The sequence below is a fragment of the Poromitra crassiceps genome, assembly GCF_964638095.1.
Source record: "Poromitra crassiceps genome assembly, contig: HAP1_SCAFFOLD_1784, whole genome shotgun sequence".
Lineage (NCBI taxonomy): Eukaryota > Metazoa > Chordata > Actinopteri > Beryciformes > Melamphaidae > Poromitra > Poromitra crassiceps.
In genome coordinates, this window is record NW_028150631.1 from 1 (window position 1) to 21,883 (window position 21,883).

At 45.2% G+C, this 21,883-nt stretch overlaps 1 long non-coding RNA gene across 1 annotated transcript; it reads right to left on the reverse strand.

Moving 5' to 3' along the window:
• Positions 1-632: 632 nt before the first annotated feature.
• LOC310772038 lies at positions 633-20,061 on the reverse strand (the record flags this gene model as incomplete). Its single annotated transcript, XR_014552468.1, has 3 exons — positions 19,860-20,061; positions 6,593-6,709; positions 633-697 (listed from the first exon to the last, which is right to left on the reverse strand). It is a non-coding gene; the product is annotated as an uncharacterized lncRNA (long non-coding RNA).
• Between the last annotated feature and the right edge of the window lie 1,822 nt (positions 20,062-21,883).

Consider the following 21,883-nt stretch of genomic DNA (forward strand, 5'->3'; position numbering starts at 1 on the left):
TCCACATTTTCTATTCCAATAGTAGATCTGTGGCAGACAGACAGACAGACAGACAGACAGACAGACACACAGACAGACAGAGAGACAGACAGACAGACAGACAGACAGACAGACAGACAGACAGACAGACAGACAGACAGGCAGACAGACAGGCAGACAGACAGACAGACAGACAGACAGACAGACAGACAGACAGAGAGACAGACAGACAGACAGAGAGACAGACAGACAGACAGACAGACAGACAGACAGAGAGACAGACAGACAGACAGACAGACAGACAGAGAGACAGACAGACAGACAGACAGACAGACAGACAGACAGACAGGCAGGCAGACAGACAGAGAGACAGACAGACAGACAGACAGACAGACAGACAGACAGACAGACAGACAGACAGACAGACAGACAGAGAGACAGACAGACAGACAGACAGACAGACAGACAGAGAGACAGACAGACAGACAGACAGACAGACAGACAGACAGACAGACAGACAGACAGACAGACAGACAGAGAGACAGACAGACAGACAGACAGACAGAGAGACAGACAGACAGACAGACAGACAGACAGACAGACAGACATACAGACAGACAGACAGACAGACAGACTTCAGACAGATTTCTCACCTTATCTGTTGGCCCAGTATTGTTTTTTCCCACCCCAAGAACCTCATGCTGAGTGTAATCAGGATCTAGGAGACAACACACCAGATATACATACAGTACTGCACCAGCTATACTGCAGTAGCAGTATATCTACTGCAAGTACTACTGATACTTATATTAGTAGTAGTACTACACTGGAGTTATCTAGATCAGAGGTTCTCAAATGTTTTTCAGCCAAGGACCCCTTACAAGATAGAAAATATACCGGGGACCCCCTCATTCTGATTTGTGATTTTGGGCTAAGCTTAATTGTTTCCACGGTAACATGCTTGACTTTTAATTTGATAGGTTTGTTATTAGAATGTAATCCATGAACCATTTTAGATTTAAAGCATAAACTATTTTCGTTGAACTATGAAGATTTTGCAAAAAAAATAATATATTTATTACATTTACATTACGTCATTTAGCAGACGCTTTTGTTTTGTCCAAAGCGACTTACAATATCACAATTTGTCAACAATCCAGAAAACCACTATGCAACACAATCAATGACAGCCAAGATATTTTGATAGACTAGCACCATGTAGGAAGTAGTTTGAGGCCATGTCCACACGGAGACGACTTTAGGTGTATCCGCTAAAGTTTTTTGTCATATAGCCGTTTCGTCCAGATGGAACCGCGTTCTGGGACTATACGTTCTGGCCGTATACGCTAATTTTTCAAAACGGGTCCCAGAGTGATTAAGGCCATGTCCACACGGAGACGGAAGCTATCTTTTTTTTTTTCGTTTCAGAAAAGTTTTCCATAAACATGGAAACGTTTCAAGAAATGTGTGTATCCACATGAAACCACTGAAACCGCTGTAGAATAACAGAGAAAGACAATCTCGTCAATAATGGCATACAACCTCTAGGGGCGCACAGTCTATAATGTGTATCTCACTGTAGCAGCAGCTTAAACCCTTGGCTTTGCGGGGAGGTTTGCATGTCGATGAATAAAATGATTAAACCTACAGTATACAGGCAAATGCAGAGCTGTTCAGCAGGGCTGATGGTCTCCCTGTAGCCTACAATATAGAACGTTAACTATCGGTGACGTTCCTGATATCATCCACTTCCATGATCTGTAGACATTGTAGCGATGTGGGTTTGTCAGTAAACATGGGGTTGTCTAGTTGTCACGTTAGTCTGGGGTTGACATGTCTGTGGGGATTTACGGGGGTACGTAAAGGCAGCATGCGAGCCAGTGGGTGTGGTGGAAGAGAGGGATTCACCTGTGATTGGCTGGGGGAAGGGGGAACGTGAACGGGAGAGCATCAGCTCGGGGTGTTGAAGTGGAGCCTGAGGAAGGAGGCTGTGTGTGTTGGGAGCTGCGAAGCTAGAGGAAGCTAGCTGGGTTTTGGGAGTGTGGTTGTGGGGTGTTAGTGGCGTGGACGACGGCTGACAGTCGTCCTGTAATAGCGATCTCTGAATAAAGTGCGGTGACAAGATCCTGACTCTTCGCCTGGTTCCTGACATTATTACAACATGTTGCAAACACATCCCAGCGTATTGGCCGCTCCTGCACATCACCGCACAGGCTAAATGATGCAACATAAATATACATTATATAAACTCATGGCATAAATGTGTTTTTATTGAAAAAGTCGCGTCAAGTAAGCTAAAGTCTTGTTGGAGTGGACACGAGCGGATATCACAGACATCACAGTCAACCTGTGTTCGTCAAACCTCTCACTTCCCTATTCACGTTGTATTTACGAGGGCTATATATAGGGCAAGAGAGTATGTTGGTTACACTGAGGGTTTACATTTCATTTCATTTCATTTTGTCCAATATTAAAATATTCCAGAATTGCATGTTGTATTAAAAATAAATATAATTTCTATCTAACACGTTAAGCCTGATTTTGTTTGTGTTATTGTAAAAATGTAGCCGCCGCTAAGCCTTCTGGGAAATATCCGATGAAGGGAGGGGAGGGGTGGATGGGTAGAGTCAGCTGTGTGGAGCCCTGAGGATGTTGTACACGCTGTTCTCCGTGTCCACTTGTTGCTGACGGTGGTAATAGAGGAGCATTATATTTTGCTGCAAGATCCCCACTGCTGTAGCACGAACGTTACTGCATGATTATTGTGCTTGCTGACAAGCAAGGCACAATCTTGAAATCCCACATACTTATTATTATTCTTATATCTGCCAAAAAGTTAGCCGCGTAATAACTCCCTCAATTTTTGCGCCACATAGACATGCCAGACCTCAAAATGACCGCCTCATTGAGGACATGTATGCTATGACTTTGTTAAGGGTTTGTGAAAGCGGTTTGGCCGCAATTCGCCATTAAGCGCCATTTTTTTTCCCATTGACTTGCATGGGGTTTGGAAAAATCTTGCAAAATCTTGCAGTAAATTAGGTGTAATTCAGAAACCATAAGAGCTAGAGCTACGAAACTTGATGGGGAGGTGCACTGAGGGGTCTTTTACTATCCCCGAAAAAATTGCACCAATTGACCATATGGTGGCGCTATAACAGCCCTCCTTACCTTTTGGTCCATAACTTTTGAACCGTAGGGTCTATCATCAAAATTCTTTTTTCCCTGGATTCCTTGGGTCCTCCCGCATCTACTCAACTAGGCCACGCCCATTTGCGTCTGACTAGATTTTCCGCCATTTTGCATTTTGTCCAAAACAGTTTTTTTGCGATTTCTCCTTGAAAGTTTGTCCAATCTTCACCAAACCAACGCACACATCATGTGGGGACTGTCCTGCACAACACTGATATGGAAGTTTTAAAAAAAAACGCACCGTTGCGATATAATCCACTTCCAACTTTCTGTGGGTGGGGCCTATTTCACAAAGATCGTCCGATGCTAACCAAACTTGGTACAGGTGTGGAGGGATGTACTCTGAGCCTATATCAGAAGTATTTTGTCATTTAGCCTTTAGGGGGCGCTATAGCAGCATTCAGTGCCTGTCCCTTCTAAATGGTTTTATTTTGAAGGGCGGCAGGAAGTGCAGATTCATTCTCATTATGGCCAGCCTTCCTTCTTGTATGACACTTGACACTTTGGCTGAAAGCAAGGCACAAATTACAAAGTCCCCCATTATTATTGTGCTTGCTGACAAGCAAGGCACAATCTTGAAATCCCACATACTTATTATTGTGCTTGCTGACAAGCAAGGCACAATCTTGAAATCCCACATACTTATTATTGTGCTTGCTGACAAGCAAGGCACAATCTTGAAATCCCACATACTTATTATTCCTATTCTTATTATATCTGCCAAAAAGTTAGCCGCGTAATAACTCCCTCAATTTTTGCGCCACATAGACATGCCAGACCTCAAAATGACCGCCTCATTGAGGACATGTATGCTATGACTTTGCTAAGGGTTTGTGAAAGCGGTTTGGCCGCAATTCGCCATTAAGCGCCATTTTTTTCCCCATTGACTTGCATGGGGTTTGGAAAAATCTTGCAAAATCTTGCAGTAAATTAGGTGTAATTCAGAAAGCATAAGAGCTAGAGCTACGAAACTTGATGGGGAGGTGCACTGAGGGGTCTTTTACTATCCCCGAAAAAATTGCACCAATTGACCATATGGTGGCGCTATAACAGCCCTCCTTACCTTTTGCTCGATAACTTTTGAACCGTAGGGTTTATCATCAAAATTATTTTTTCCCTGGATTCCTTGGGTCCTCCCGCATCTACTCAACTAGGCCACGCCCATTTGCGTCTGACTAGATTTTCCGCCATTTTGCATTTTGTCCAAAACCGTTTTTTTGCCATTTCTCCTTGAAATTTTGTCCAATCTTCACCAAACCAACGCACACATCATGTGGGGACTGTCCTGCACAACACTGATTTGGAAGTTTTTGAAAAAAACGCACCGTTGCCATATAATCGACTTCCAACTTTCTGTGGGTGGGGCCTATTTCACAAAGATCGTCCGATGCTAACCAAACTTGGTACAGGTGTGGAGGGATGTACTCTGAGCCTATATCAGAAGTATTTTGTCATTTAGCCTTTAGGGGGCGCTATAGCAGCATTCAGTGCCTGTCCCTTCGAAATTGTTTTATTTTGAAGGGCGGCAGGAAGTGCGGATTCATTCTCATTATGGCCAGCCTTCCTTCTTGTATGACACTTGACACTTCTGAGTTGATTTCAGAAGAGATAGTGTCATTTGGCGTGTAGGGGGCGCTATTGTTTGCCTATGGGGGGCGCTACAGCAACGTATCTCCGCAACCGTAACTCGTAGAGACTCACGAATGGCGGCGTTGGAATCGGGGTGGAAAATTAAGGGGGGCAACACTCACGGATGGCGGCGTAGGACTCGGGGTGGAAAATTAAGGGGGGCAAGGCCCGGAATATATCTGCCACAAAGTTCGGCGCGTAATAACTCCCACATCTTTCACATGACATAGACATGCCATACCTCAAAATGAGCGGCTCATTGAGGACATGCTCTGACTTGGCAAAGGGTTTTGTCAAGCGGTTTGGCCGCTATTCGCGAGCTAATCTGACGCTTCGGTCATGCTGCTGCATGTGGACAGGTGAAAACTGCTCTGCTCTCCTTTCATAGATGCTCCTGTCACACTCATAGACTCCATCCATCCACCTCCAGCTCACAAGCCATCATCTCGATCTGGGGACGTTAAGTCCAAACTCCTGACCTCCACCGGCCCAGGCTCCACCAGTTTCAAAGCATCACAGCCTCGCTCCTCTGCAAGACTCAAGCCTCTACAAGCTCTCTCTTAATTTGCCATTGAATCCCCTTGTAAATGCTATCTCTCAGTAAAGAACCGGGAATCCTGTCCTGTTGCCATGTCTGCTCATTTGGGGGTTTTGTGTCGGGCCTGAGTCAGGACAAATACACGATATGATGTTGATGATGTATCGATATATCCATGTATATCAATATATCATCCCACTCCTACTAGCAATCAAGAGAAACCCAGTTCAAATGTGAGTTTTATAATCTGTTCACAGGGTTCAGGGGGTTACTTTTAAAAATGAAACCCGATATAATTTCTCCCGCTTCCACTCACAAAGGCCCGCCCATAACTACTTAGTCCCCCTAGCTGCATGGGCAGGGACCTTGCAAGGCAGGCGGTGCATGGCGAGGACTGCAAGCACAATTACATTTTCGTTAGGAAATGTAGACCATCTAGTTGTTATTGTTGCTGGTGGAGAGAGGTGGGGCTATGGCGTCATCGTTTCAGGAAAGATGCGTATGGGTTGTAAACACGGAAATGCAAGGGTGGCGTAGAAGGAATAAGTAACATGTAGCATTTTATAAAAAAAAAGAAAAAGAAAAAGAAAAAAAATATATTTTTACTTGCAAACTTTTCGCGGACCCCCTGGCAAAGTGCCACGGACCCCTGGGGGTCCGCGGACCCCCATTTGAGAACCACTGATCTAGATAGCCAACATGATCTCCTCACCACAAAAACCTGTAGTTTTACAATAACGGCTCTAAAATTGTACGATCTCATCGTGAGTTTGTTTGAAAATGTCACATCGGTTAAATGTCGGTTATGTTTAGGCAACTAAAAGTCTGGGTATTGTAGTGGTAAAAGCACTCGCCTACAGTACCACGGCGGAGGAATACGGTAGTTGTACGGTTGGGAGAAAAAGCAGTGCCGAATGAAACTGCTGTTTGACGGAAAAGTAAAGCGCTGAAAATTGTCAAAATAGAGCGTGCATGTACACAGATATCGATTTGTTTAGGTGGCCGTTGTTTTAGGTGGCTGAATTACGTTTTAGTTGTTGACCCCACGTACTTACAGAGAAAAAGCTGGTTTGGCTGCTGCTCTGAGTGTCGGGTCTCGTTACACGCTGCGTCCAGCCTCCAGAACACTGTACCTAATTCACTTAGTGTATGGAACTAGCTGATAGGACCCCACTTCAAACAAACCCAACTATCCCTTTACGGCCTTGAACTCTAAAGTCCAACTGAGTGAACAGCAGCATGCTCCACTCTTACTGTAGTCATATTCGAAGGTGAAGTTGTAATCATATTCTGGAGTGGGCGTGGGCTCGTCATACTCGTCCTCTGCCTCGTCATACTCGTCCTCTGCCTCCTCATCACTTCCTCCATTACCTGCGGAGGAAGGAGGAGACATGAAACCAAACACATTTTAATATATAAAGTGAGTGAACTGTGCACACTTAACGATGATAATAACACTGTGTGTGTGTGTGTGTGTGTGTGTGTGTGTGTGTGTGTGTGTGTGTGTGTGTGTGTGTGTGTGGTCTGAAAGTAACACAAATAAATATGTATTACAAAAATTGTTCTGCATTATGTATGTATATATAGCTATGCCATTTTACATGCGATCGGGTGTGTAAAGGGCACCCGTGCGGGTGGCCTGATGGGGCTGGATATATGCAGATGAATTGCTCTGAGGCTGAGGCTATACTGTAGTTCAGTGATGATGTCATCAGTGATGTCATCAGTGTGAGGCTATAGGCTATATAAGTGATGGTAGTATAAGTAGGTAGAACCCGGGAGGAAGCAGACGGAGATGATGGCTTCCGCCCCTCGGCTGTGCGGGTGAGCGCGCGAGATGCCTAGTACACACACACACACACACTCTCTCACTCACTCACTCACTCACTCTCACACACACACACACACACACACACACACACACACACACACACACACACACACACACACACACAGACTCTCACTCACTCACTCACACACACACACACACACACACACACACACCCACACACACACACACACACACACACACACACACACTCACTCACTCACACACACACTCACTCACTCACTCTCACACACTCTCTCACACACTCTCTCACACACACACACACACACACACGCACGCGCACGCACACACACACACACACACACACACACACACACACGCACACACACACACAATCTGGATTGCGTGGATTGAGTTTTGATATACTTTCACCATGTTAAGATAGGCTTCTCTATCATCACAGAGGCAAGGACAGTCCTGCCTTGCAGTCGACGTTTAATGCTTCAATACCTCAACACTCTGGTTTTACTTTTACTTTGAGTACATTTTACTAATACTTAGAATTTAGAATGCAGAAATTTTCCTCTTACTTAATCATTTTCCCTTTATGGTACTGCTGTAACAGAGTCATTCTTGTCTGTTTTCCTCTGGGCCAGAACCGACAGCTGAGTCCTGCAAACCACCCCGCCCCCTAATATAATATTAACCTCTATGACTTTATCACTTGACCTGTGGGACCGCTTCCTGCGTGGTGTTTTCAGAGTCGATGTTTGGTTTCACAAGAAGTAGAAGATTCATTCACACGTCGCTGGCGCCTAGAAGAACAACAAAGCTCCATCTGAGCTCAGCTCAGTTTCTCCACTGAGCTTCAGAAATCCAAATTTGTGGACAAAAACAGGAGCTTCCTGTGTGTAGATGTGACGGTGTGGATAATGCTGCGTTCTAGTTGTACTGGGACATCGCAGGAACGCCCCCGTGATGTCGCCTGAACTGGAGTTTCCTACTCTGATGTCGGGGGGAGCCTCACCAGCGCTTCAAAATCCAAGATGGAAGCTCCGCGCTTCAACAGTGAATAATATGCAATATCGTGGCGACTATAGGCAGTCTGACAGAGAACATCCCTGCATTTGTGGATTATTTTCTACAGCCTTGTGTCACAGCCCTACCCTGCTATACTAAAGACTCCATGGATTTTATCAAAACCATACAAGCAGTCCCACCCTGTGAAAACCAGTTTACAATGGACATTGAATCCCTTTATACAAATGTTCCTATAGAGAGGGGGCTAAAAGCAGCTGTTTTTTCTTGATCAGGCCTTTATATAACTTTATATATTTTTTGATGTTCACTTGATTGAGGTGTCCCACCTGACCAGGTCATGTGACTGAGTCAGGTCGGTATTTAAGATGGCGTTTCTCCTTTGTCTAACAGTCTGAAGAAGGGCAGGGTGCTGCCCGAAACGTTACCACCCACGGTGTTGCAATAAAAAAACTAACTGGAGCCCTTTGCAGTGTGCAAACTTTTTACAATTTTCTTTGCATTTATCACTGTAAGTTCTGCACCTGCCTTACTAGGCTGGGATGTGCGTGTCTCCCTTCTACCTTTGAATTTTTATATAACTCACCCATTTATACAGTCTATGGCTGCAAAGAGAAGTCTGATTGTATAGAAGTCAATAGAGAGCCGCAGGAACGAGTCCAGAAATCATCGATGCTAACAGTCCTGGTTCTTCACTGTTTTCACCTATGGGAATTTTGAATGGGTTTTTGGCGCGATGCTTCTAATAATCTCTCTGGGCCACGCTGGCTTAATCAAACGCGAACCAGTGTTTAGTAATATCATCTTCACACACGAGGACCACCTTTATGAGTTTTGAAGCTTTTACGTGCCGTTAAAAGGGCGGCTAGCTAGCAAACGGCTAAATGAGACTACACTGTTGAGTCGATGGGGATTATACGTCAATAACGTCACCACTTCAAAGGACGAACACGGAAATTCTCTTTCCCTCACCTGGTTCAGCCCGTTCAGCATGGGGGGATCAGTACACACATCCAACAACAGTCCAGGTTGAGCGCTGACGTGACGTGGAAGCCTATGCGACAGTGTGTAGTTCTGGATTAGCTTAGCTCGAGCTTTTTACTTCTAGGGCTCGCATTTACGCTACAAAACTCATGAAAGTGGTCCTCATGTGTGAAGATTATCCGACTGAACTCTGGTTCGCGTTTCATTAAGCCAGCGTTGCCCAGAGAGATTATTAGAAGCATCGCGGCAAAAACCCATTCAAAAATCCCATAGACAGAAACAGTGAAGAACCAGGAAGTCCGGGACTTCCGCGTTCTGACTACAAAAATACGTCATCCCTGCGGCTCTCTATGGGAAAATAACCCTACTTGTCACTTGATTTATGACCTCAGTAAACACTTTGCTAATGGGGTTCTGGTCTAAAATCACTATAGTTTCAATCTTCAATACAGCATGATGTAGTAAAATATGGTCCCATTTAGAGTCAAATAGATGCTAAAACAGACTATGCTTTGGGCTGTGATTGACAGGTCGCCTGACCAGTGATCGTGCAGCTTGCCAATCCAGGATCAATAGCAGTCTGTCTGGCAAAAAAGGGAGAAAAAAACAAGATGGCGACGTCAACATGCCAAACTCGAGTCCACAAACCAACAGGTGAAATGTCACGGAGGCCACGTCCATATATTTATACAGTCTATGGTCTGGACTGAGTGGAACAGTGGATCGATGAACTCTTCACAGTAGAATTAGTCCAGTGTTTCCCACCATCTTATTTTGTGGTGGATCCACGGACGTACAAGTAAATCCATACAAAATATATTTGTCAATGAACTGCGGGTGTTTGGGGGTTGGCCTCTTGTTTCCTTTTGGCACTGGGCTCCTCTAAACCTGAATCTGGAACAACAGCAACTGGACGTTTGAGCATCATCCATGTTTGCTAGCTAGTTAGAAGGTGCGCAGTTTTGACATGCATGAACACGACCGCTTCACAGTTCACAGTGGACACCTGCCGGGAGGAACTAAACTAGTTTTGGTGTGAATGTACCATCTTAGCAGTGGGACTGGATCTTCTGACAGAATCTTGGCTGTCATCCCTCTGAACCCGAGGTGACTTGCCCGTTAGTCAGATAGAAACTCCAAAACAAAACCGAAAATCAACCGATGCAGAACTCTGGCACTCAAGCTGCGTTGCAGACAACTCCAAGGTCAGAATTTCCTAGTTGAAATTTCTGACTGAAATCTCTGAACACTGTTGTATGTTGGGTGACATCAGACTGATTCTCCATGAAGTCGGGATAGAACCCCCCTTCCCGGTTTACAAGTAGGAACTCCAACTGTGAGTGGCGCTCTAGTGTACTTTTTCTAGTAGGAGGTTGGAAAACCGAGTTCCGAGTCGCCTGGAACGAAGAATCCGATCCTCATCAGAATCTGGCACCTGAGGGTGTTTATGTTCCTGTGGTACGGATCGCGCGCCTGTCAGCAAATAACCCCCCCTTCTCTTCAGGTTAGACCAGGCTCAGACAGGGACCATGCCCGGACTTGCTGCTGGTTTACTGGAAGCCGGAGCACACTTCTCCTCAAGGGTCTGACTCACTGAGACAATAAGGTCAAGGAAGGGAGGGAGGAAATGTCCTTTCTCTTTCAATTTGGCACACAACACTTACCAAGATGCTGTTTCCATCTCAGGACAAAATAAATCATTCGACACCTTTAAGATCTGGAGGATCCATTTAGCCGACTTATTCAGTTATTAAAACACAATGAACTGACTTTGTCACCTTGTTAGCTCAGCTGGCTCGACCTATACACCCAGACCCACAGACAGGAAGTAACACGACCAGAACAGGAAGTGACGCGACCAGGACAGGACGTGCAGCTTACTAGTAGGGATTATGCTTTAAAGAGCAGGGTTGGTTTGATTCGATTCACAGAGCTGATTTCAGCATCACTCCAAAACCTCTTTATAAACCCAGTGCATGAAGTCCTGCAGAGCTAACTGCCCTACTGTCTTGTCTGTTGCTGTGACCTCTGACCCCTGACCTCGCTATAGTGGCTTGTAGGAATAGACGCTTTTCTACTGAAGATTCTATGTAGACCTCAGTGACGTTTCTCTGACTGAATGATTCCTTGTAGAACTCAGTGACTTTTCTTCTGGAACTGAATGTCTAAATATAGTAGACAAATATAGATAGTATAGTAAATATAGACAGTATATAGACAGTGCAGGCAGTGCGGCTGCACTGGGGCCCGTGGGGTAGTGTGGCCCCTAGAGAGCGGGCCCTCCAACAATGTGATGGGCAGAGAATGAGCCCTTGCGAGTGATTCCAGTTTGCCAGTTTGGAAAAATGCCTCTGATCGAAGAATAACTCGTTAAATTCGTTAAATTAGAAATGGCACCATTTGCTATATAAAATTAAATTCCAGCCTATTAGGGCAAAAACTAAAGGGTGGTGATCTTTTTGTGGACCGACAAACAGAGTAATTTATAGAGCTGCTGGTCGCAGCTAAAAATGGCGCTCCATCATAATAGTGTGCACTGTGGCCCATCGTACCTTACGCCAGAGGTTCTCAAATGTTTTTCAGCCAAGGACCCCTTACAAGATAGAAAATATACCGGGGACCCCCTCATTCTGATTTGTGATTTTGGGCTAAGCTTAATTGTTTCCACGGTAACGTGCTTGACGTTTAAATTTATAGGTTTGTTACATTAGAATGTAATCCATGAACCATTTTAGATTTAAAGCATACACTATTTTCGTGGATATGAAGCTTTTGCAACAACAAAAAAGTTTTTATTTTTATTTTCCTGAAAACTTTTCGCGGACCCCCCTGGCAAAGTGCCACGGACCCCTGGGAGTCCCCGGACCCCCATTTGAGAACCACTGCCTTATGCCACTGAAACTCTCTCCCTCTCCCTCTACGCTCCGTCTACGCTCCCCTAAAGTCTGCCTCTGGTGAGGGAGCCAGCGTATGTTCACTCTTTTTACTCTTTTCTTTTTACTCTTTTTGCACTTTTGTGGTTCTTGTGTGGGAGGGAGGTTTGTGACAGCTCTGACAGTCTCTGGGCAGCAGCTGACTTCATGTCTGATCACATCCAGCAGAGGAGAGGAGAGAGAAGAGAGGAGAGGAGAGGAAAGCAAAGGAGAGGAGAGGAGAGGAGAGAGGAGAGAGGAGGGGAGAGGAGAGGAGAGGAGAGGAGAGGAGAGGAGAGGAGAGGAGAGGAGAGGAGAGGAGAGGAGAGGAGAGCAGAGCAGAGCAGAGCAGAGCAGAGCAGAGGGGATTTCATGTTGAGGACAGAGGAGGTGGAACATGCCCGGTCCTGACAGAGCCACAGGAAACCTTCAGCAGAGTAATAGAGGAGTTATTTTACAGACCTGATATCTGTTCATGTTCTGTGAAGCACATCTGATTCCCAAAACACACAAACCCAAGACCAACCACAACCATGTTCTGAGCCAGAACCATAAACGATGTCCTTGGGGGCTGCCTTTGCTGTAGAGATGCTAACGAGGTCCTGGTTCTCTGCAAAACGGGTTGACCCCTTCATGGTCTAACCGCTGCTGAAACCTCTTCCTGGTCTTTCTGGATTTGTGGCCACTGTAGCTCCGCATGACAAACCTCTGATTTGTTGCCTTGCACAATCTTCCTTAACTGTCCCAGGAATGTGGTGCTCAGTCGTTATGTAGTAACTCTTGGCAGCTCCTGCAGGCTGAACTGTGTTGTGCCTCTCCAGGAGTCTGTGTGTCTTTGTTCACTGTGACTTCAGCAGCCTGGTGGTCCACAGGGATCCCTCCAAAGGGGTTGTTACTTGTCTTGAAGGCCTCATACACAGAAGGATGCTTCTCTGGGAGGTTTGCCATACGTGCAAAGTAAAGCGCAAATTATGCTCGAGCGAAATCGGCGGCGCTGACTGCGCCGAGGGGGTCGCCGCAGCTGGGCGTCCTATCGCCGCAGCTCGGCGTAGGGGGCGTGCAGCTCCTCGAAAATGCCACTCCTTGTTGTGAGGAATGAGGAAATGCCATTTCCTCATTTAACAGTGCTTGTCCCTCATCTAGCAAAGCTTTCTGCAGGCTCACCAGAATGAGTTTTGAAATAGAGGGACAATAAAATGTCCCCCCACCGACATGATTGCAAGTTCTTGGTAAACAACATGATAATGTTTTGGACGAGTTATATTCGAGTGCAACTCCCAGTCCCCCTCATGAGAGGCACACATGAGGCCAAGTATTACGTCTACACCCAAAAGTACTACACCCAGTTGTTTGCTAAGTTTTTCGTCATTTAAATAAAAGAACAAGTCAATCTAACAACCAGAGGCCGGTTGCACCAACTGGTCTTACGACTGGTCTTAAGCTAAGTCGGTCGTAACTTTACGACCTAACAGCTACGCCGGTTGCACCAAGCCTTTTTCTCACTAAGACCGGTCGTAAATATTACGCCTAGTCCAGAGCAGGCGTAAGGTGCAGTCATGGGTGCAGTATAGAGACGGTTTTCACCTGTGTGTTGCGCAATAGCTACAACCCCTCAGCACTCTGGCTGTATTCAGACCAGAGTTATAAACTGGAAACCGGACTACGTTATAAACGTTATAAATATAGTCACGTTATAAACAACTAACCAATGCTGGGGGTCCGTATGGGAAGTGGAAATCGAAATGGTTAAAAGTTAAATCAATTTGGTCATTCAGTGTTGTTTTACTGCCATGTAAAGTAACGACAAGTAACAGTTAGCCGCTAACATTAGCCACACTATTACAGCCGATTACCCATCAGCGGAGCGTCATTTGACGTCAGCACACTCTTCTAAACAGGTCGCGTGGCGCATTCCAGTGGGCATTTCCATGCTTTCACATGGACGCGCATCGCTACGACCGGCGTAGTTAAGACCAGACGTAAGCCCTGTTGGTGCAACAGGCGTAAGTCCACTCTAAAGACTGGTCTTAACTAAGACCGACGTAGGAGTTACGACCAGGCATAGTTAAGACCAGTTGGTGCAACCGGCCCCTGGTGTGCGCTGGATCTCTTCACTGTTCCTGTTTCTGCCGTTCCTGCTCCAGCTGCACCCGGGACTAGCAGCACGGCTGTGCACAGGCCACTAAATGTTTTTATAGCACGGTTATGGTGCCATGGCACTAGTCCGATACCTCACGAGTCCGACACCTCACGAGTCCGAAAAAAGAGGCATTGGACAGGGGATCATGTCTATGTTCCCCGGGTTCTATGTTCCCCGGGTTCTATATTCCCCGTTTTTCACTAACCCTAAACCTAACCTCCCCCAGACCCTAACCCAAAACCTAACCTCTCCCACCCCCACCCCCACGCCTAAACCTAACCTCCCCCAGACCCTAACCCAAAACCTAACCTCTCCCACCCCCACGCCTAAACCTAACCTCCCCCAGACCCTAACCCAAAACCATCGGTCTCGTGAGGTGTCGGACTAGGGGGCAGTCCCCACGGTTATATAGTGTTTAGCATCCGCGACAATTCCAGCCTCTATAGGCCCGAAATTGCTTCATGGTGAATAGGCTTCGACATTTTCGGTCTTCTTGGGACTTCTTTTTCTGCAAGTTCTTTAGTAACATCTAAAATAGGGGGATAGTTTCTCACTTTGGCTGCTTCAAGTAATGTTTCCCAGGATTCATAGACTTGAGGACTAACGATAGAATCTGTGTGTGTGTGTATGGCTCTCCATTCTGATGCAAAGTGATTCTCTCTCTGTTGTGTACCACCACAGTACCCGAAAGGTAAGAAAAATAAATAAGAAATAATCACTAACATTGCTGATGAAATAAATTATGTGATGCAAAGATTATATGAATCTATGCGTCATGGGATGTATTGAGCGGGATGTATCACGGGATGTGACCCGCATCATACCGAGTACCAGACAGTTGGACTCGAGTCATAGGGACTCGGACTCGAGTCGACTCGAGTCGCAAATTTGACGACTTCCGACTCGACTCGGACTTGGAAGGTAAATACTTGAAACTCGACTCGGACTTGGAAGAAAATGACTCGAAACTCGACTCGGACTTGTGACAAGATCAGCCGAGTGCACCAGCTGGGCGTATGCCTAGGTTTAGACGCTACGTCCGATGTAGAACTCAAAGTTACGACTAACTTAATTTTATGACTAGTGCACCCTGTATGCGCTGCGTCTGTGTATGGAGCAGGCGTAAAAGTTACACCCAAATGCGTAGCTACTCACTGACAGCTGTCTCATGTTGATCTGCGCGTGATGCGGCCGGAATCTTCTCCAAAAATATCGATCGATATGTGCTGTAAATAGACGCATCAGCAATGTAATGCAGTGTAATGTAATCAGCGTCTTGGTACAAGGCTAATGCGTCGGAAGATCTTTCAATTTCTTCCTGACTTCGTCAACTGCCTGCAGTGCGCAGTCTGCCATCGCATTCAGTATTGATTGCACTTGTGATCAAACTGCTTGTGTTGGTGCTGTTAAATTGAGCTGTGAGAACGTTTCTATGCTTTGAATACAACTCTATAAGTTTGAGCTGAGTTGGAGCTGTCTGTCAGCTGTCTGGAGCTCGTCTGAGAGAAGTGTGTTGCTTGGCAACAAGCACGTATTAACGTGAAGGCGCACGTCCGCAGCCTAAATAATCTCTGCCTTGTCATTTTTTCTAACCTGTGACTCGACTTGACATAACCTGTGACTCGACTCGAGACTTGACTTGAAATAACATTGTGACTTGACTTGACTTGACTTGCCGACAAAAGGAAAGACTTGGGACTTGCTTGAGACTCGGGACCAATTGACTTGAGACTCGCTTGGGACTCGGATCAGAGGGACTTGGACAATTGTCTGCCGAGTACCATCCAGTTCCATTGTATGGGAGAGAGGGCAGACATCTCTGTGGCCGATATCTCCAAAACTCAGGCAACTATCCCAAAACGATATAGATGGATAAATAGCACTGCAGGTGAGAGGAAAAATATTTTGGATTTTAGGGTGAGCTGTCCCTTTAAGACTTAACTGTCAGTAATGCCTGGGAGTTTCTCAACACTCCTATGGCTTGGGCTTGGACAGATGAAGCCGCAGAAGTGATATTGAAAGCTGTAGTTCCTCGAATGGCCACTTGAGGCCGGCTCCAAAAGGAAGCTGTTCCCCATTCACCCCCATGTTAAAATGCCTAACTTTACAACATGATTAAAGATGTTTACAGCCTGGTTCAAAACACGGTTTTGTTCTGTATCCTCCTGAGTCCCGACCCCATTAGCTGTATTGGATTTTTAATTTATCTTTGCTATTTGGGATTACTTCGGAAAACTAAGTACTAAAAACAAAACAAAAAAGTAAGTAGAAAATAGTTAAAAAAATGATGTCCTCACATAAGGTCACTGGTGCAATCTTTCCGTTAATACAATAAAGTCACCAACTTGTAATAAAGTATCAAATCAAAAAGTTCCGTCCATACAATTTGATCAGGTTTATTACCTTGGCCACGTTTGTCTCGGGAGTGCTGGTAGAAGGATTTGGTTGATATGCTAGCCATCTTGTATTGACAGGAAGTAGATTTTTCTTCTTCTACTATGACACAATTGTAGCTTAGGTGTCCCCAATTGAGGACAAGAGGTCTGAGTTCAGCAGAAATAAGTATTATAATATAGAAACGGCAAAATGAACCCCGGGGGACTCAGGAGGGTATAGCTAATTTGTACAGGGAGTGAATTTATAGTTAACTCACCCGTTTAGAGTAAAATATATTATAGAAAAGAGTAAAGACTATGTTTTGGGGGTGAGTGACAGGTTGCCTGTCCAGTGATCGCGCAGCTTGCTGATCACGGACCAATAGTAGGCGGAGCTGCGGCTCTGGGAAAATCCTTTTTGCAGCCAGCTGGAGTCGCCCCCTGTTGGCCATTAGAAAGAATGCAGGTTTAAGGCACTTCTGCATTGGCTTCATTTTTCAGACATTGCCCCTTGTTTTAGAGCCAGACACTAGTGGACTTTAGAGGAACTGCAGCTTTCAGCCGCTTCCTAATTGGCTGCAGAAATCTCCTGAAGAGTTAACTTTCCAATGAAACTCAACTTCCTGTTTTGTTTAAACTTCCACAGAATTACACTGATTACACTTCAACCCTTTCACTTTTACACCTGCACTTATAATTACACTTAAACTCACACCTAATACATTACACTGTAGCCTAATTTAATCCTTAACCAGTTGCCCTTTGATTTCCTCTTAGAATGAAACATTATCAGTGGAACACATCCTTGCCTATACTCAGGAGCCACATTGACAGAAAAATTATTTGCAAGAGCCATAATCCAAAAAACTCCCTTTCCTTAGATTTCTATTTATTTATTATCTCTGCCAGAGGTGAAGCAGGGGGAAGATAATGTGATCGGCCGTGTGTTTTATTTATTTATTTATTTATTTTAAGTCGGACTTAAAAAAGCCACAACTACCCATAAAGGAGCATGTAGCTGTAGAGAAAATTAGCCTACTTAAAGGGATAGGCCAACTTTTTGAGAGATTCACCATAATATTTGCCATATTGCCCATATTTAAACAAGATAAACAATGCCTTTATCGCCACTCTCCGTGCAGTACACTGGAGGTACAGCCCTCCAGTTATTTGCAAATGAATGGGAGTTATACAAGTATAGCTCTGTCACCAAAAACACGCGATGAAATAATAATCCAAAATGCAGAGAAACGGTCATTTTCGAAGGTCATTAGCCGGAACTACTTTCCAAACATGGCCGCCAGGCGCAGTAACTTTGGATTATTATTTCATCACGTGGTGAGTACACGAGTCACAACATGTACATAGAGCTTTCTGGCACTGTTGGAATGCTGTTTTTGGTGACTTGAACGGGAGTATGGAGCATTGTTTATCTTGTTTATTTATGGGCAATACAGCAAATAGGCGAATCTCTCAAAAAGTTGGCCTATCCCTTTAAGAGAAAGTTGAGTGAGAGTTCAAGTTTAAATGTATAAAAGTATACATTTTAATGTAAATGTTTCAATGTGAGAAACTTTTGTTCTAAGCATTAGTGTGATGTCAATGTAGCTTCAAAGTGTATTGTAAACATGTATGATGTGTGACTTTAATTGAAATTCTAAGTATAGGTTGAAGCCACGTCTCGTCATAGACGCTGGTTTAGCTGGCTCAGCCTTGCTGGGGGCGGGGTCAGGGTGGGGTAAATTCCCCCGTTCTATCCATTCAGCAAAGTTAGAATTTAAGCTGATAGCCCAGCTCAGGCAGACACGATCGGGGATTTAACCACCACAGTAAACGCACATCTGAGCAGACGTCTTGTGTTCTGCTCTAGAACCCCCAAACCTGTAGTTTAGAGCCGCAGCACCATCTTTTGGTGAGTCAGCCCATGAGATATATCGGCGGTTTTACCCCACTCGCGCGCCAGCCGTTTAACATTTTGTGGGCGTTCCCAGACATGCGGACTGTCTCTATGTGCTCGTAAGAGGCGTTGTGCACGGAAACCCACGCAAGGGGTCCATGAGATAAAACAGCTGCAGCAAGTCACTTGTCGCTTTTAACCTCATCAAAGTAAGCCAGAAACCCAGATAGTTGAAAATCTTTTAAAATTAGTTGGTCCTCAGGAACCTGAGTCTCTCCATACTGAGACCATGTCTCCATCAGCCAGAGCCGAAAAGGTGGAAAGGGGGACTTCCATTCCTTCATAATGAGTCTCTCGGCGACAGTCGTCCCCTGCGTCAGAGACTGTTTGTTGCACAGCCGTGGGGAGGAGCAGAGAGGATTCCGAGCAGCCGAAGATGGCGAGTTCCGCCTCTGGCTGAAGGGTTGGAGTACTTTTGTGGGCAGTGGTGGCCCAATGGTTAGAGAAGCAAGCTTGTGACCGGAAGGTCGTGGGTTCAATCCCTGCGACCGGCAGGATAAATCTGGGTGGGGAAAGTGAAAAAGGCAGCGCTTGCCCCTCCCTCATTACCACCACTGAGGTGCCCTTGAGCAAGGCCCTTAACCACAACTGCTCCAGTGGAGCTGATCAGTGGCCAACAGATCAGACTGTGGTTGTACTGGTCAGCTTCCAGGTGTGAATGTGAACAGGGCACTCCTGAAAAAGAGAGCATTGCTCTCAGTGAGACTCCCCCTGTATAAATAAAGGTAAAAAAAAAAAAAAAAAAAAAAAACAGAAAGCATGAAGCAGCAGCGTGCCCTCTGACACCTGGCACCTATCACATAGTGGTGAGATAAAAGGGGAAAGTCCTGTGTAACTTATGCTTAGAATAATGAAAATGGTGAGTGACTTTAAACTGGATCAGCTGCTGTCTGCTGTTAACTGAGCAGAGTTGGACCACAGACAGACTCAACCCTAAGTTCCTCCTGCCACGCCTCTCTGATCCTGTGTGGGCCACAAACCGAAGTTGTCAGGGTGACTTAAACATCATATTTAAAGCTGGAAATAATGTCCAGGGTGTAAAAAATTTGAATTCTCCTTTAACCCACTGATACCTGATGCAGCATTTGTGTGTGTATCCCTCATTTGTGTGCGTATCTCTTTAAGACCGCGAACCGCGTTAACGCGGTTCGCGGTCTTAAAGGGATACACACAAATGCTGCATCAGGTATCAATGGGTTAAGACTTGACTTGTACTCGAGCTCAGAGACTTGACTTGGACTGGCAAAAAAATGACTTGTAGCATATCTGGGTCACGGTTAGGTTAGACAGGGTTATAGGGTTAAGTTAGGCTTAGGTTAGACTCACCGTAGCAGCAGCAGAGCAACAGCAGGGTGCCGGCCAGCCAGAGAGACAGCAGTCTGTCCATCCTCAAGAGAGAGACTGACTGAGAGAGAGACCTACACACACTGGGAAAGACAGGGAGACAGACAGAGAGAGACTGACTGAGAGAGACCTACTGTACACACACTGAGAAAGAGAGACTGAATGAGAGAGAGACCTACACACACTGACAGACACAGAGAGAGAGACGCGTGGTGAGAGTGCATGGGAGTGTGTGTGTGTGTGGGGGGGGGGGGGGCAGGGGGCATGGCCTGCTCTCTCTCTCTCTCTCTCTCTCTCTCTCTCTAAGGTGTTACTGTGTTTTATTCTTTTGACAGTTTATTTTTGGATAACTTAATTGTGTGTTATGATCTTTGTTTTTATTTGGTCTTTAAATGCTGTAAGCACTTTGTAACTTTGTTAACAAAAGTGCTAATAAAGTTTATTATCACGGCGTGGCCACTAGGGGACGAGATGTCTGTCACGAGGATCTGTCCATAATAGTCTGCATGTCCCCCCGAAAGAAATATAATCTCTTTCTCCCATCTCTCCCTCCCCCTCTCCTCTCCTCTCCCTCCATCTCTCATAGTGAAACCATCCCTGCAGGACAGATCCCAACATGTAGAAGTGTATAGGAGGCGTGTCTGTGTGTGTGTGTGTGTGTGTGTGTGTGTGTGTGTGTGTGTGTGTGTGTGTGTGTGTGCGTGCGTCGTGCGTGCGTGCGTGTGTTGGTCTTGGCTGTGGGAGCTGATGGTTCTTCACAGGAATCGGTTTTGACAACATGCCAGTCATTATCCAATAACAAGCAACAAAACAAGAATGTGTGTGTGTGTGTGTGTGTGTGTGTGTGTGCGTGCGTGCGTGCGTGCGTGCGTGCGTGCGTGCGTGTGGGTTGTCGGTCGGTACTTGAGGGGGTTCCAGGGGGATTCTTTTTTCACTATAATTTGTTTGTTTATTTGTTTGTCATGTTTATTTCGAATATGTATGTAAACAAAACAGAGACAATATACGGGGCCTTCAAAATGACACACGTTAACAAGTCGATTGAAATAGTATTATGAAATAAAGATGAAGGGGTAACAAATGTAGACATATTCGAAAAGGAGTGAGAAGAAGTATAACATTAACTCCCACCCTTTTCCATAATACTAGATTATTATATTTATACTTGTATAACAACACATACTCATATATATATATATATATATATATATATATATATATATATATATATACAAATGTATATGTACATACATACACACATACACACACATACAGTACATACATAAAACACTAGTCATATAGTAATACATACCAATTATGTATATATATGACAATAATTGTTGTCATATATACACTATCCCATACATAGTATTCAATAATGTAACTATATAGTTATCAAAAAAAAAATGTTTTTAATGTAGTTATTCATACATACAAACAAACATACAGACAGACAGACAGACAGACATACATACGTACATACATACATACGGTACTTACATACATAAAACATGTAATGTAACACCACCACCACCATGTGAAAATCAGTGTAACACTCCTGCATACCTCTCCTCCTTGTAGCTTGTAATTCCATCCATAAGTAAAACAACGACAGAATGTATGACTGTTTTGGTCATGAGTTTCATACAGTTATTGTAATAAACATCTAAAAGCAACAATCTTATCAGATGGGGACCCTGGGACAACTCAGATGGGGACCCTGGGACAACTCAGATGGGGGACCCTGGGACAACTCAGATGGGGGACCCTGGGACAGCATCTTATCAGATGGGGACCCTGGGACAACTCAGATGGGGACCCTGGGACAACTCAGATGGGGGCCCTGGGACAACATCTTATCAGATGGGGGACCCTGGGACAGCATCTTATCAGATGGGGACCCTGGGACAACATCTTATCAGATGGGGGACCCTGGGACAGCATCTTATCAGATGGGGACCCTGGGACAACTCAGATGGGGACCCTGGGACAACTCAGATGGGGGC